This window comes from Haliaeetus albicilla, chromosome 9 (genome assembly GCF_947461875.1).
Source record: "Haliaeetus albicilla chromosome 9, bHalAlb1.1, whole genome shotgun sequence".
In the NCBI taxonomy this organism is placed as follows: Eukaryota; Metazoa; Chordata; class Aves; order Accipitriformes; family Accipitridae; genus Haliaeetus; species Haliaeetus albicilla.
The window spans coordinates 25,041,356-25,054,893 of NC_091491.1; the positions used below are offsets into that span (position 1 = coordinate 25,041,356).

Here is a 13,538-nt window from a genome sequence, read left to right on the forward strand (position 1 = left end):
AAAGGCAGCACCCTGGGAATTTGCAGGCCATTGCCAGGCTGCCACCTCACCATGCAACAACATCCTCAAATCTGCCAGCATCACTGCTCATGCAATTGTTCCCAGTGATCTGGAATGATTTAAGTATTCGTAAGCTGCAAGTCCTTTCTTAAGTGAGTATTTTGACTTGACAGGGTCAAAGTGGTTATATATGTGCAGTAATAACAGCAGATCTAAGGGAATGGTAAGCCTCCAGCAAAAGAAGAGGTGAAAAATAGCTGTGCAATGGCCCCTTCATCTATACTGCAGTCAGAGGAGAACATTGCATTAACCACAGCCTAACCCCAGACATCATGAACATCTCAGGGGAAAGAAACCCCTTCTTTGAGAGTTTGACAGCCTTCCTGCAGGGAGAGCTGGTGCTGAGTGCTTGCCTTTTGCTGATAATAAGAATCCTGTTGAATGTGCACAGGTGCATGGAGCTGCTTCGCAGAAGCAGGAGGAGGGACCAACACAGACCTGACATGGCTTCAAGTTCAATTATCCCTTCAACAGTGTTTTATATGGAAATCCATGATCTCAGTCCCAAAAAGAATTAAGGCTCTGCAAATGCTACGCACAAAAGAATTTCCATCTGCACAGAACCAGAGTGGAGCACAGGAGAGTCGCAGAAGAATTCTTCCTCATCCTTCCTCTTGCACTGATTTCCGGACAATCACCCAGGCTGTTCTTTTTAAATTTTATACTGAAGTCTTGCTATGGCTTCCAGTGATTTCACTTGCTGTGAACTCTTCCACTGACTTCAGTGGAAAGAGGGCTGTATCCTGAAGATTCTCCAGAAAACTGAAACAAGAGCTTTAGTGAAATAATTCAAGGAAGCATACTCCCTACTACACCTAATTACACTTGACTTTATTCTTAAGCTATGGTGATCCACAGCCATTCTCAATTACACACAATGGAAACATCAAAGAAACCTGGTGGGACAATTTGAGATATTTGAGACAGCTTACCAAGAAAACAAAAAACCCCAAAAAACACTACAGCAGATAAAACAGTATCTAGTTTATTACATATAGAAAGAGATTTCCAGAATTTACAAACACCCACATTTTCATTCCAGGGAAAGAGTCAATTTGAAAAGTTCACCCTTTTTTTTTGTTTTCAATTTGTTTTGTGGTTTTCTGTTGGTTGTTTTTTTTTCTTTACAATATATACAATGGAAGACACTGATTTCTTTTTTCTGATTTTTTGTCAGTTCCTGTGCAATTGATGAATTCAAGTTGACACTTGTAAATACCATGTACAGTAATGTTTGTCTTCATTGTAGTTAATACAGACTATTATTTTACAAGGAGTACAAAATTATTTTTCTTTTGGAAAGAACTCAACTCAACATCAGGGTTATCTTACAACTGATAGTATCAGTAAATATGACTGTACAATCAAGGCCCAGGGACCAATGACTCATATTATATTATTTTCTGAATTACAATCTTAAAACAAGAATAGTACCCTACTCTATTCTTAGAAGCCTTGTTTTAAGCAGGTTTCCCACTCTGTTTACAACAGAATATAGTATACCTCAGTTCCACATCAAAAAAGATGTGCTGTAGGAAAAGTTACATTTTAATTAAAAAAGTACATGTATAAATCAAAACCTATGTTAAATATTTAATACTCTTCAACCAACATTAAGTTTTTTATGTAATAATTTACAATGATGATTTGTCATACAGGTTTTCAGCAGCAAATGAAGTTGTGTAAATGTGCTAGTAAAATACCCATTCTCACCATGACATAGTGGTGGGCACATCAGTTCATCGTGGCCAGCTAAGTCCTTATGGTAGAGGATGAAGTAAGAGAGACTAATTGTCCAGGTGTCACAGTGCTTCTGCTTGGCACAACACAGGATGTGCAGCTCAGTCAACTAACTCCTGAGGTTTGTGTAAAGTAAACAAACTGAACTGGATGCATCGTACCCATTTACAGAGGAAGAGGAGGAGGAAGAGGAGGTGAGGTCCTAGTTGTGATAGCATGAAACATTTATAGTCTTGATACCCATGAGTTAAAAGAAGGATTTGCTGAGGTTGTATAGGTCATCATTCTGAAATTGAAAGAGAAAGAAAATTAGCATCATGGGCACTTTTAAAAGCTTTTCTGTAATTATTTCCCTCCCCCTCCTTTTTTTTGCTTCTTTAAAAGAGTTATCATCCAAACAGAAAATGTTAGCACCTTGAAAAATTATGGCATACACAGTTGAACTGTACTCAAGCATCTGAATCCCAAAAGCATTTAAAACACATGTTGGCAATAAAAGTCAAAGCAGTCAGAAATACATTTAAAACTTGCAAGAGATTCACCTAAGCAGAAACAATTTAAATGTCCATACTGATTAACTCCTGTGACGAGAGAAAAGCTCAAACCATTAGCCTGCTGGTGGTGTTTTTACCCACTACAAGAAAGATTCATTAGATATCAGGCCTCCTTGTAGGGCTTCCTGGCCACCTGCAAATGCTACGGCTTGCATGAGAAGGATGACCAAGGAACAGAGCACTAGGGGTGCAGCATTACCATTCTCTATTGACCTACAAGTTACCAAAAAAATTGTATCCAGCAAATCCTGCTAAAGTCCATAAATTTAATCTACAGTCTGCTTCTCTCTCTGAGAGAGTACCGGGTGCACAACAAGGTCCTGCAACCCTAATAACACACAGCACAGGTTTACTGGGGAATGAATGTCAGAAGCTGCTTTTGACCCTGTGCCGCCACCAGTCCTCCTCATCTCTTGGCTCCAGGCTCCCTGATCTGGCACATAGTGCAACTGCGTCTGTCAACAAGTCCTCTCAACTCTGCTTTTCAGCTGATTTCACAGAGGCAGGTCACCAGTACGAGGGCTCTGATCACAGGCAACGTAGCGCGCAGTAGGGCACTCTGGGTGCCGATCTGCCTTGTGCCCTGCCGGCAACCCTGCGGCAGACACTTCGGCCCCCAGCGGGGAGTGGCGTCCCCACTGGAGGACGCAGGGTTGAGGCCACACGCCAGGACACCATGGGGTGCCGCCCCGCTGCACCCAAGGCCCTGGCCGCAACGGCCGGCTGCACGCATGCATGCACAGCGCCCACCTCCCGCCAGCCGCCGGTGTCAACCCTGCTGCCCGCGCAAGCATGCGATCCCTGAGCCACCACTGACCACAGCCCCGTCCTCCTCTCTTCACACTACAGTCGCATGCAGCCGTGCCCACTAGGGACTGAACAACGCACCAGTGAAATGAATACTATTTTTGTTTTAACTGGGGTTAGAGGGCTGCCATCATTTACATTTCAGGAGTTTCACCCAAAATCTGATGAAGCAAGACTCAGATTTTACATAAAAGTGTGTCTATTTCTATATTCGATATTAACTACGCTCCTGAAAAGATAGGTAAACAGTGCATTTTCCTCAGTACAAATAAAGGCTTCCCATAGACACGCTGAAGTAAAAAAACTGAAAAGACCTCCTGTCCTATATTCTTTAATTGCCCAAGAAACAGAATTTACTTTGTGTGGTCCTTCAAGTGAAAGGAAAGCCTATCCCTGCAAATGTTGTGTGGTATGCTGTGAAAACTCCCTGGAGAATTATCTCACAGATCTCTTATTTACTTTCAACTTTCTTCTGCACTCGCATTACGATCTAGTGGAATGTTCCTACCCAAATATCTATATACAGCTTCACATAGCTTTGCAGCCCTTCAACTATGTTGGACCTAAAATTAGCCAGTAATGCCACACTTTATTAATAAAGACGAGCAACAAAGGAGAAATGGCTTCATTTAAACGGAGGAGCAAAGTGTGCGTGATCTGCGTGCTGCATATCTGAGGCAGGTGTTTCACACCCAGCTCCCGTGCAGCAGGGCCAGAGGAACAGTTGGGTGCCCATCAGCAGGGCCCCACAGCCCGACCTGCCCTGCACAGACAGGGCAAGCAGAAGGAAAGCAAGTAACAGCTTTTCTATGTCACTAGACCTTATTCTGCTAAGAGATTTTAAGTACATAAATAATAATTTGCAGTATCAGGGCCAACTATTATACCTCTTCACTAGTATTCAAGCCATCTAAACTCGAATACATCATATATTGAACAAAATGGCCTGCCCAATCCAATTCAATCAATATGGCCAAGAAGTCATCGCAACCGATACTAGCAGGCATTCATTCCTGGATTCGGAAGTCAGAAGACCAAAGGAAGAAAGAGAGTAACAAGTCTATTTGAAAAACAAAACACTTCCTAGAGGAATTCACTAAGAAAATAATACTGAGGAAACCCACAGTTACAGAAACCCATATTAAAGTCCTGCACGTGTGTAAAAGGCAGGCTGAAATATCCAAGAGTTTGAGATTTAGGATTAAGAGCCAGAATCATGTAGGACACAAACTGGTACAGGCTGCATTTCATACAAAATTCAGCTGCGGGTATGACAGGACGCTGGGGCACGGAGCAGTTTCAAGCTTGTAATTACACCTCCAGGATCTTCAGCAGTACAACATGGAAATCTGTCTGTCAACCTTTGATAAAACATCAGTAGCTTTTGTTTTCTTCTGATCTTGTGAAGGAAAAAAAATTTAGACTCTTTAATACAGACTGAAATTATTGATCGCAATCATTTGGTTTCATATCCCCAACTCCTCTGACGAATCTCTTTCCACAAAACAAAAATTGTGTAACTGAGAATGACAACCCGTGCTACTATTACAGGACAGTGGTGCCTGTTCTGTCTGAATGCACAAAGACGCCTAGAAAACAGCCATTCTGAGGGCAAAACTGCTCCTCCAAGGTCACTGGAAATAGTCAACCCATAAGGCCTTGGATCCAGGGAATTCTAGTTTGTGCATAACTTACAGCCCAAAGCCCCATCCTCCATTTTAGCAGTATGTTTCAAGACGGAAGTACCTTATTCAGAATTGAAGTCATCGGCTGGATACCTCATTGTTTCTTATCAACAGCCATCAGCATTTCCTTAACAACATATAAAAACAGTGCAGAAGACAAGCATTTTAAGAGAGTGCTACGACAGCAGCGAGCTGAGGTAAGGATCATTAAAACTACTGACATCACTGTTGGCAACCAGAGAAAAGGGAAAACCTGTGTTTAATCTATTTCCTACTCACCACAAGTTTCAGCTGGAGTCCCCAATAATGCAGCTTGTGGTTGAATTTATGGAAAAAATTAGTGATGCAAGAAAAATGTACTGAAACAAACAAGTATCTTTAAAAGTTACTACAAGGTACCCTTGACAAGTAGTCTCTGCTCAACATCTGTTACAACACACACACAGATAACACTCACACACGTTCCAGCTGGCAATGCTTTCTTCTCAAATCTTTCAGTCCAGGCTGGATACAACACAGTTAGCTGTAGTTCCTATTACAACTGAAGTCCCATTCTTAAATCCAGTAACTAAAAATAAGTTGATACTTCATTTTATTTCCATTATCGGGGAGCTGGAGAAGGCAAAGAGTACTTAAAATTTGAACTCCCTAAGAGCAGAACGTCTAGACAATTTAATAATATATCTTTCCTGAAGTTAACAGAATTTTCATATATAAAATAGATGTGTTGTTAAAATACACTTAAAGTGTAATCCTTACTCCTTCCTTACAACCCATTCTCTTTGAAACGTAACCAAGGAGGAACAAATATATCAAAAGAAATGAGAAGTGAAAACTCAAGTGATCTTCAAGCAAAAGACTTTCCAGTAGCCATTTTAAGCTTTTATTTGCTATTAAGGGCCAATAATGGGTCTTGCCCCTAAAATACCAACTGAAATGCCCTTCCAAAAGGTCATTTCATTTCAAAACAAATAAAATGATGCAGAGTTGCTGTTGAAGCTCCACGATCATTTCAGCAAATAAATGCAACTACTTTGTCACTGATTAATACGCCAGGGCAAAATGCAGCCCCCAAACATGAGACCAGCTTAGTATACTGTGACACCTTTCCAGTGTTAGCTGGACATTTGTTTAGGAAACAACTCTACAGCTAATAGAGCCACGTCAATGAGAAGATGACTCCTGACTGAAGAAAATGCAGATTTTTCCAGACCTACAGAAGGGGGATCATTTCCCAACTCTGCCATCAACCTTGCTAAACCAAATGTATTCTCTAAAACTGTACCTATCCCACCAGCATCTCAACCGAAACAATAAGCAACAAGGACTGGTTGAAGACTCCCTGCCAAAGTTACTAGTTATAAATAAAAGGTTTTAAAAGTAAATGCATTTGTTATTTACTTTAGGATCAATCACATAGAGTATCCTATTCTGGGTAGATTAGACAGTGATTTACAGCATAATTAATACATCTACCTAGTTTAAAAAAAAAAAAAAAGAAAAGAAAGCTCAGGATCAAAAGCTCAAAATAAAAAGATAGCCATTATGAAAACACGCAGCAGACTTGTGCAGAATTTCACAAGTCGAGGTCTGCATGCAGCCTTGGGCACCCTTTGTCTGGGCAGGTATAACCAAAGGTCTCTAGAAATGTGACACAACGTAAACACATTAAGTAGTCCTGAAAAACTCTTTTACAGCTCTTGTCTTGGTGACATTTGCATGAGTCATCACCTAATTATAATGAAATGGTGCACACCTACTTAAAAGCTGAATTTATCCACATGTTTTTGTGTCACTGTACTGATGATCCTAAGCAGTGTCTGTTTACATCTTGGCATTACTAACGTGTGCACAGATATGGGAAGTACCCCATTCAGATAAATTAAAAACATCCACCAAAATTTAAACTGGCTCAAATAGCTTCTTTTCAAAGAGATACAAATACGGTGTAGTTTCCCCCACCTCACATGGACCGTTGAAAGAGTAAAGGAATGCAAGAAGAAACAATGGTTGCTCTAGTATGTTAATTGCAGCCTAAGTACTAACAAAAGCAGTTCAATATAGAACTAAACAAAGTAATTACAACGTTGCTATTTAACTTGACAGGCTATAATCTACATTTAATAAGCCTAGATAAGCTTTTCTTCACTGTACCCCAAAATGCCTATTTCAGTCGTAAGTGGGGAATTACTGAGGATTCGGTTTCACCAAGTCCTTTCCTATCAGGGCGAGTAACTGGATTTGATGTTTTCATCCCCTTTTTCTTGTTCGTACAGGTAATCGTTCTCTGATGGGAGAACGTAAGGACCAGTAATAGATGGTACAGTCTTTCCGCTATGAGTTCAGACAGAATTCACTCGTTTCATGTATAGCACTGAAAAATGTCATCCTCACCACAGAGGAAGATCTTCCTCTTTTCCCCAGAAAGAGGTGGTGAGAAAAAAAACCCAAAAAACTAAGAGACTTTTAAAATAAGATGATGAGCAGAATCAGGTTCTTACATTTAAGAACTCATTTCCTGGGGTGTAAGTACGGTGAGAAAACACAAACTAAACCACATGCATTCTTCGGATGAGCTGCTACCCAGCAAAGAATTCGTATGTTTGTTTTCAACTTCACAGTGTGTCAACCTGATTTAAACTCTCTCAAGACAAAACTAAACCCATCACTGAGGTCAGCAAGAAAGGCTGCTGCCACAGACAGGAAGCCAAGGACTGTCTGCCCCAAGCTTCTAGCATAGGAGAGTGACACTGCTGGAGGTCAGATTTGCCCATTTCCAGTTTCCACCTGTAAAGAGGAAGAAACAAGCCAGCTCTCTGCGCTGGTATAAAAAAAGGATACTCAAAAAAGCAATTCACCAAGTTTGTATGTAGAAACATATTTAAGGGATCTCCTGCTCTATTACACAAAATCAGCAGCAGTTAGGGGGTACTTGACCCAAGTACTGAATTTCTGATTAAATATTTCATCTTTCAATTTTGGAAAAAAAAGTTACTGAGTTCTTGTTTTTCTTGAAGACTACAAGAAACAAGATATGACTAAGCCTAGAAAGAAAGAGCTTAAATTCAATAGTCTGTTTTGTAAAGAAATTCTACAATTTTCTTGCAGTGGTACAACTAAGCGATAAAGCAAAACAACTGTCCAACAGCTGCAAGTTACAAAAACCCAAGATGCAGCCCAAAGATTTTTGTTTGTTTGTTTTTTATTAAATGGAAAATATCGGAAGAGTATCTCTCATTAAAAAGTGCTACATTATAACTGGGATCCTCATGTTTGTTTCTTCCAATTTTGTAAGGACTGACAGTCTGCATCTTTCCCCTTCCTTTACTAGTAGTCCAGCTGAGTAATCACCTACCGGTTAGGTCCAGCTTACAGGAAAAGAAATTCCTTTGTTTTCAGGACTGAAAATAATGATGTTGTTATGAAGCCCGGGAATGCAGGATCTCATGAGATCAATACTCCAAGTTCATCCCAAATCTTCTCATAATGCTTCTCTAATACTCTTGGCAGCATTGTTTGTGTTTGATATCCCTCAGATAAACCCACTGCTGGCTCAGGGTCTTCTCCCCTCCCCCAGACTGCAATAATGAGAAGGGATATCAAAACCTAAATGTGTATCATCTAGTTAATAGCTTCAGCCTTCACAGGACAACATTGCTTCTGTTTTTAAGATCCAAAGAAACTTGCAAATTCAACAACCCGGGTCATTAATTATTTTGGAATTTGTACTGTTCAGTTCACTGAGTTTTCAGAGTCTAACCCTGAAGAATTTGGGGCATTCACGCTTCCCCCGACAACCCAATAACCCACGCTCAGGTCAATAAGGCAATGGTGAAGTGTACTTTGTATGGCTGTATCCTTGAAAGAGGAAAACACTGCTCAGTATTTATCTTTATCAAACACATAGGGAATCCAGAAACACAACTTCATTACACAATTTGTTTCTTAAAGGAGTTTTCTTAGCACAACCTTTTTTTTTTTTTAAATTACATTTATGGTAGTTTGGAATTCAATAAAACTCACCAATGCTGGGAATCATTACAACTGCTCTCCCTATGGGGAAGCAGTGTGTTTCTTCCTGTGCCTTTAGATGCACTCACACACCCTTAGCTTGTTAGCAATTTAAACATACACAATTAAATTTGACCAAACTTGAGTGCACTGAAGCTGTGCTCATAGTATATCAACTAAATTACATCAGCAGTGAAGCTCAGCAACACATAACACCCAGTGTAGCTACCACATAATCAGAATAGATCTAAGCTGCTGAATTTTCATTTTCATTATCCTTCTGTAAGTTTGTATTTCACATGCCTTTCTGGCACTGTGGTCTGGTTCCCCATTCCTGCAACCAAACGTTGCCACTTTCTCCTGTGCTTTCCTGACCCAACTTTACAATGCTTATTTTCTGCCAGATTTACCTTTGACATGTTTTTTTAACATACGTAAATAGTCTCAACTACCTTGAAAGTAATCTCGTGATACAAACTAAATTGTGAGAGTTCCACCTTAAAGCAAGGATTCACACCATTCGGCTTCGCTGGAGCCATTTTCCTCCCTATGGACAAGTAAGGGGAAAAAGTAGAACAGACATAAGAAAAATGGCATTTAAAAGGAAGACATACAGAAGCCCTGCAGGGGCATAACCTGGCTAGCTGACCTTCCTTTGAAATTTTCCCAGTGCAAATTAAGTAGCTAGTCTGCAGCACTTCTGGCGGCAGCACGGGAAGGAAGTTCTGCAGTGCTTTTGGATAAAACACTTCCTTAATTCCCAACAACAGCGCATTAAGTATCAAAAAAGGATAATAAGGAGGTGCTGGAAAACACATTCTGAAAAACACACCAAGAAAACAGAGGAAGGGATAAGAACAAATGAAATGTCATAAAGTTGACAAAATTGTAAGAAGTAGTTTGGAAAGCCAAAGTAGAACCAAAGCATTCATTATTTTGACACTGTTTGCTATGCCTTAACACAAAAACTGTACCATACAGCAGAAATAACAGTTGAAAATAAATTAGAATCATAGAATCATTTATGCTGGAAAAGACCTTCAAGATCATCGAGTCCAACCGTCAACCATGCCCACTAAACCACATTCTGGAGTACCTTGTCTACACGCTTTTTGAATACCTCCAGGGATGGTGACTCAACCACTTCCCTGGGCAGCCTATTCCAATGCCTGACAACCCTCTAAGTAAAGAAATTTTTCCTAATAGCCAACTTAAATCTCCCCTGCCTCAACTTGAGGCCATTTCCTCTCGTCCTATCTCCAGCCACCTGACAGAAGAGACCAGCACCCACCTCACTACAACCTCCTTTCAGGCAGTTGTAGAGAGCGATAAGGTCTCCCCTCTCTTCCTCTTCTCCAGACTAAACAACCCCACTTCCCTCAGCTGCTCCTGATAAGACTTGTGCTCCAGGCCCCTCACCAACTTGGTTGCCCTTCTCTGGACACGCTCCAGCACCTCCATGTCTTTCCTGTAGTGAGGGGCCCAAAACTGAACACGGGACTCGAGGTGCGGCCTCACCAATGCCAAGGTAGTGCTTTAAATAAAGTAAAAGGAGAAGGCCTTTGGTAAAAGGCAAAAAGCAACAGTAAATTTTGTTACAACTTGAAGCTGGACTAGAAAACAATTATTTAACCACAGACTTAGTTTTTCACCAAGATACCATCATCAGTCTGACATCAAATGAGTGACATTAACTGCTTCGACCCATTGTTTTCTCCTTTGCAGACCAAGACGATAACAAATCTTACAAGTCTATGACATCTGACATAAATTTGTTTCAGTAAGAATGTATTTTCATGTACATCCACATACATTCACAATTTATTTCTAGTTTCTAGTAATTTGCACTCATTTGACCTGACCTCTCTGCCATAAATTGCAAAACTTTAGCTGGAGTCATATGGCATTTTCCTCTTCCCAGCACTTCAAATCTGATGTTCAAAATCGTTTGACACTTAAGCTGACAACTGAAATCCAAAGCATCAGCCATGCTCAAAAGCTCTTCAACAATGAAGTGCTGTGGTTGGGGTATATACAACCTAGAGGCACGTGGACAAGCACACAACTGGATGCAGAAAGACCTGAAATCTAATTCTGCTTCTTGGTTTGATTTGCTGTTACTCAAGTTACTTTGTCTTGGTCTCAGGCAAAACAGGTAAAACATATGTCCCATCTATTTTCTACACGAAATTTTCTTGTGAGGAGGAGGAAGTCATGATGTCTCAAACACACACAATCACTATAACATCTAGGGAATTAGGTTTGAGCCTTAATCTTCCCGCATCTCAGTGTCTTGACTGTGAGATGAGAACTGCTACCTGACAGAAGAGTTCAGACTGTGCCCGGGGCCAGACAGCAGGGTGATAAGTGTCTGGACAGTGCCCACATGACGACAGATGCAGGGCAGCATCTGGACAAGGTGCTATCAGTAAAATATTAGGCCAGCCATAGGTTGATGAGAACAAAAAGAACTGAAAAAATGCTTCATTCCCTGAACACTGCCTACAAACTGAAGAGAATATGTTATATGTGGGAAATATTAATTTCTTACTACATGGTCTTAAACTGTGAGAATGCATATGCATGAGGGTGGGGGCAAAAGTATCAATGCTTAAGAAAATAAATAACATGTGAGAATTTTGTGACTGTATATATTGCCAAGCATTATTCCACATCAAAACAGATTTATCAAATCAAGTGAACTCTACATGCAAATAGAATTTTTAGCTGGAAAAAGACACAAAATTCCAACATAAGAAAATAAGCCTTTACTGGTAGAGCCAGAGCTCTACCCTTCTACTCCCACTGATTTAGCAATCAAGATACTCTGGACTGTGATGGGATTGACTTCAAAAACAATGCTGAGCACTTTAATGAGCTCCAAGGTGCTTCATGGCTAAACTATTCATCGTACCATTTAAACACCAAAATATTTGTTTGTATATAGATTAGGTTTTCAAAATAATTGTAATCCAATTTATTTCCAGAAACCATAGTGACAAGAAAATAGTAAATATAGGGTGATGAAAGAGCACAAAGGAAATGTAATACTGATTCAAAACAATAGAGCTATCTCAAGTTTTAAGTATATGGACAGAGGAAGCAGCACCTGGCAGGCTCTCCAAGAGAGGGGAGCACTACTTGGATACAGCTGTGAATTAAATCCACATTATAAAGACCAATCAGACAAACCAAGTCTTTTACTGCTGTTTCTTTAGAGTTTCATTCAGTGAAATCCTAAAAGCCTGAATGACAGCCAATATTATATTTTAAAGTTACTAACAGCTTAAATGGACTAATCTTCACTTGTTCAGTTGCCATGATTTAAAATGGGAAACAAATCAACAGTCACGTTAATTATCCAATATAATTTTAACAACAATCTAGCATTATGAAACTGTATAATTACACAAGCAAAAGTCAAAATAGGTAAAAGTTTTTCTCATCTCAGAATTTGCAGTCAGACATTTTAATTCAATAATACTTAAATTCTTTTAAAAAACATGCCAAGTAGAAGTTTTTCCCATTTAATGAAAGTTGTTCACAACAGCATCAGTAACAATCTCACTAGATGATAGATACTGTATTATTGTGACACATAAATCTTCCATCAGTTGTCGAACCTAGTATTAAGGATAACTCCTTAAAAGCTATTAGTATAAGTCAATTGAAAATTAAAAGCATATAGCACTACAGATTAAAGGCTTAGCATGCACACCAAAGGATCTGTACGTGATGTCACATCTCATTAAGATGTCTGGGTTAATCAATGATTGAAAACATCCACAAAACATTAACCTTGGCAAAATATGTAAAAATTCAACCTTATTACACTGTATGACCGCACTATATAATCTCATAAAATGAAAAGTTCTCCATGTTCTCATAACCTACGACATGAACTTGTACCATTGGCCACCCAGTCTTCTTAACTAGGAGAGGAATTCTTTAACTATCTTGGAGTGCTGATAGTCTCAGTGATTACAGAAGTAATTGATGCTACATTTAAACCTCTCCCCCAAATAAATTAATCACCCTTAAATATCAACTTCATTCAAAAAGTTACTCAAAACACACACAGAACAAGATCTCTTCCTGAAACACGAAGTTTAATATTATACTAGCTAAGCATCAACAACGGTTTTAGAAATGGTTTGACAAAATAGTATCTAACAAGTAGTTATTGAAACTGCTAGTCTTACTGACTATAGTACTGTTTAAATTAGTGTTGATGATGGACCATAGTTTCCTTGATGTCCAAAACTAGGCATACTTTTGGCATTTAGCAGTTCAAAAACTAAAATGTGCTAGAAGGAGAAGGAAGCAGGATTAGGAAAAAAGAAAAACTTTGGCATACAGAAGTAAAGGTCCTCAAGGCAAATTACCATCAGACATTACCTTGTGCCTCCTTTCACTACCAAGTCTTCTAACAACTGTGTATCCCACTACTGAAGTCTGTTACAGTTCAGCCATACCACAGAAAAGCCATTGACTAAAATACCCTGAAAATAACTATTCTAGGCACATAAATATTTTCTTTTCCTTCAGAGCAACTGCTCAGTGGATTGCCCAAGTTGCAGCTAAACATAAGCCGGTTAAGGGGCAAAGACATTCATCTGCAGCAAAGCAGAAATACAGTCAGCACAAAACCCAAAGACAATGAAGTGACGGGAGAGGAAAG

At 39.6% G+C, this 13,538-nt stretch overlaps 1 protein-coding gene across 2 annotated transcripts in view; it reads right to left on the bottom strand.

Annotated features, from left to right (window-relative positions):
• Positions 1-1,029: 1,029 nt before the first annotated feature.
• The window catches only part of IRS1 (insulin receptor substrate 1), a 56,466-nt gene continuing 43,957 nt past the window's right edge, over positions 1,030-13,538 (bottom strand). For both annotated transcript variants that reach the window (XR_011326162.1, XM_069792144.1), the window contains one exon: positions 1,030-2,086. The gene's annotated coding sequence lies outside the window, so the exon portion shown is untranslated. The remainder of the gene's footprint in view (positions 2,087-13,538) is intronic.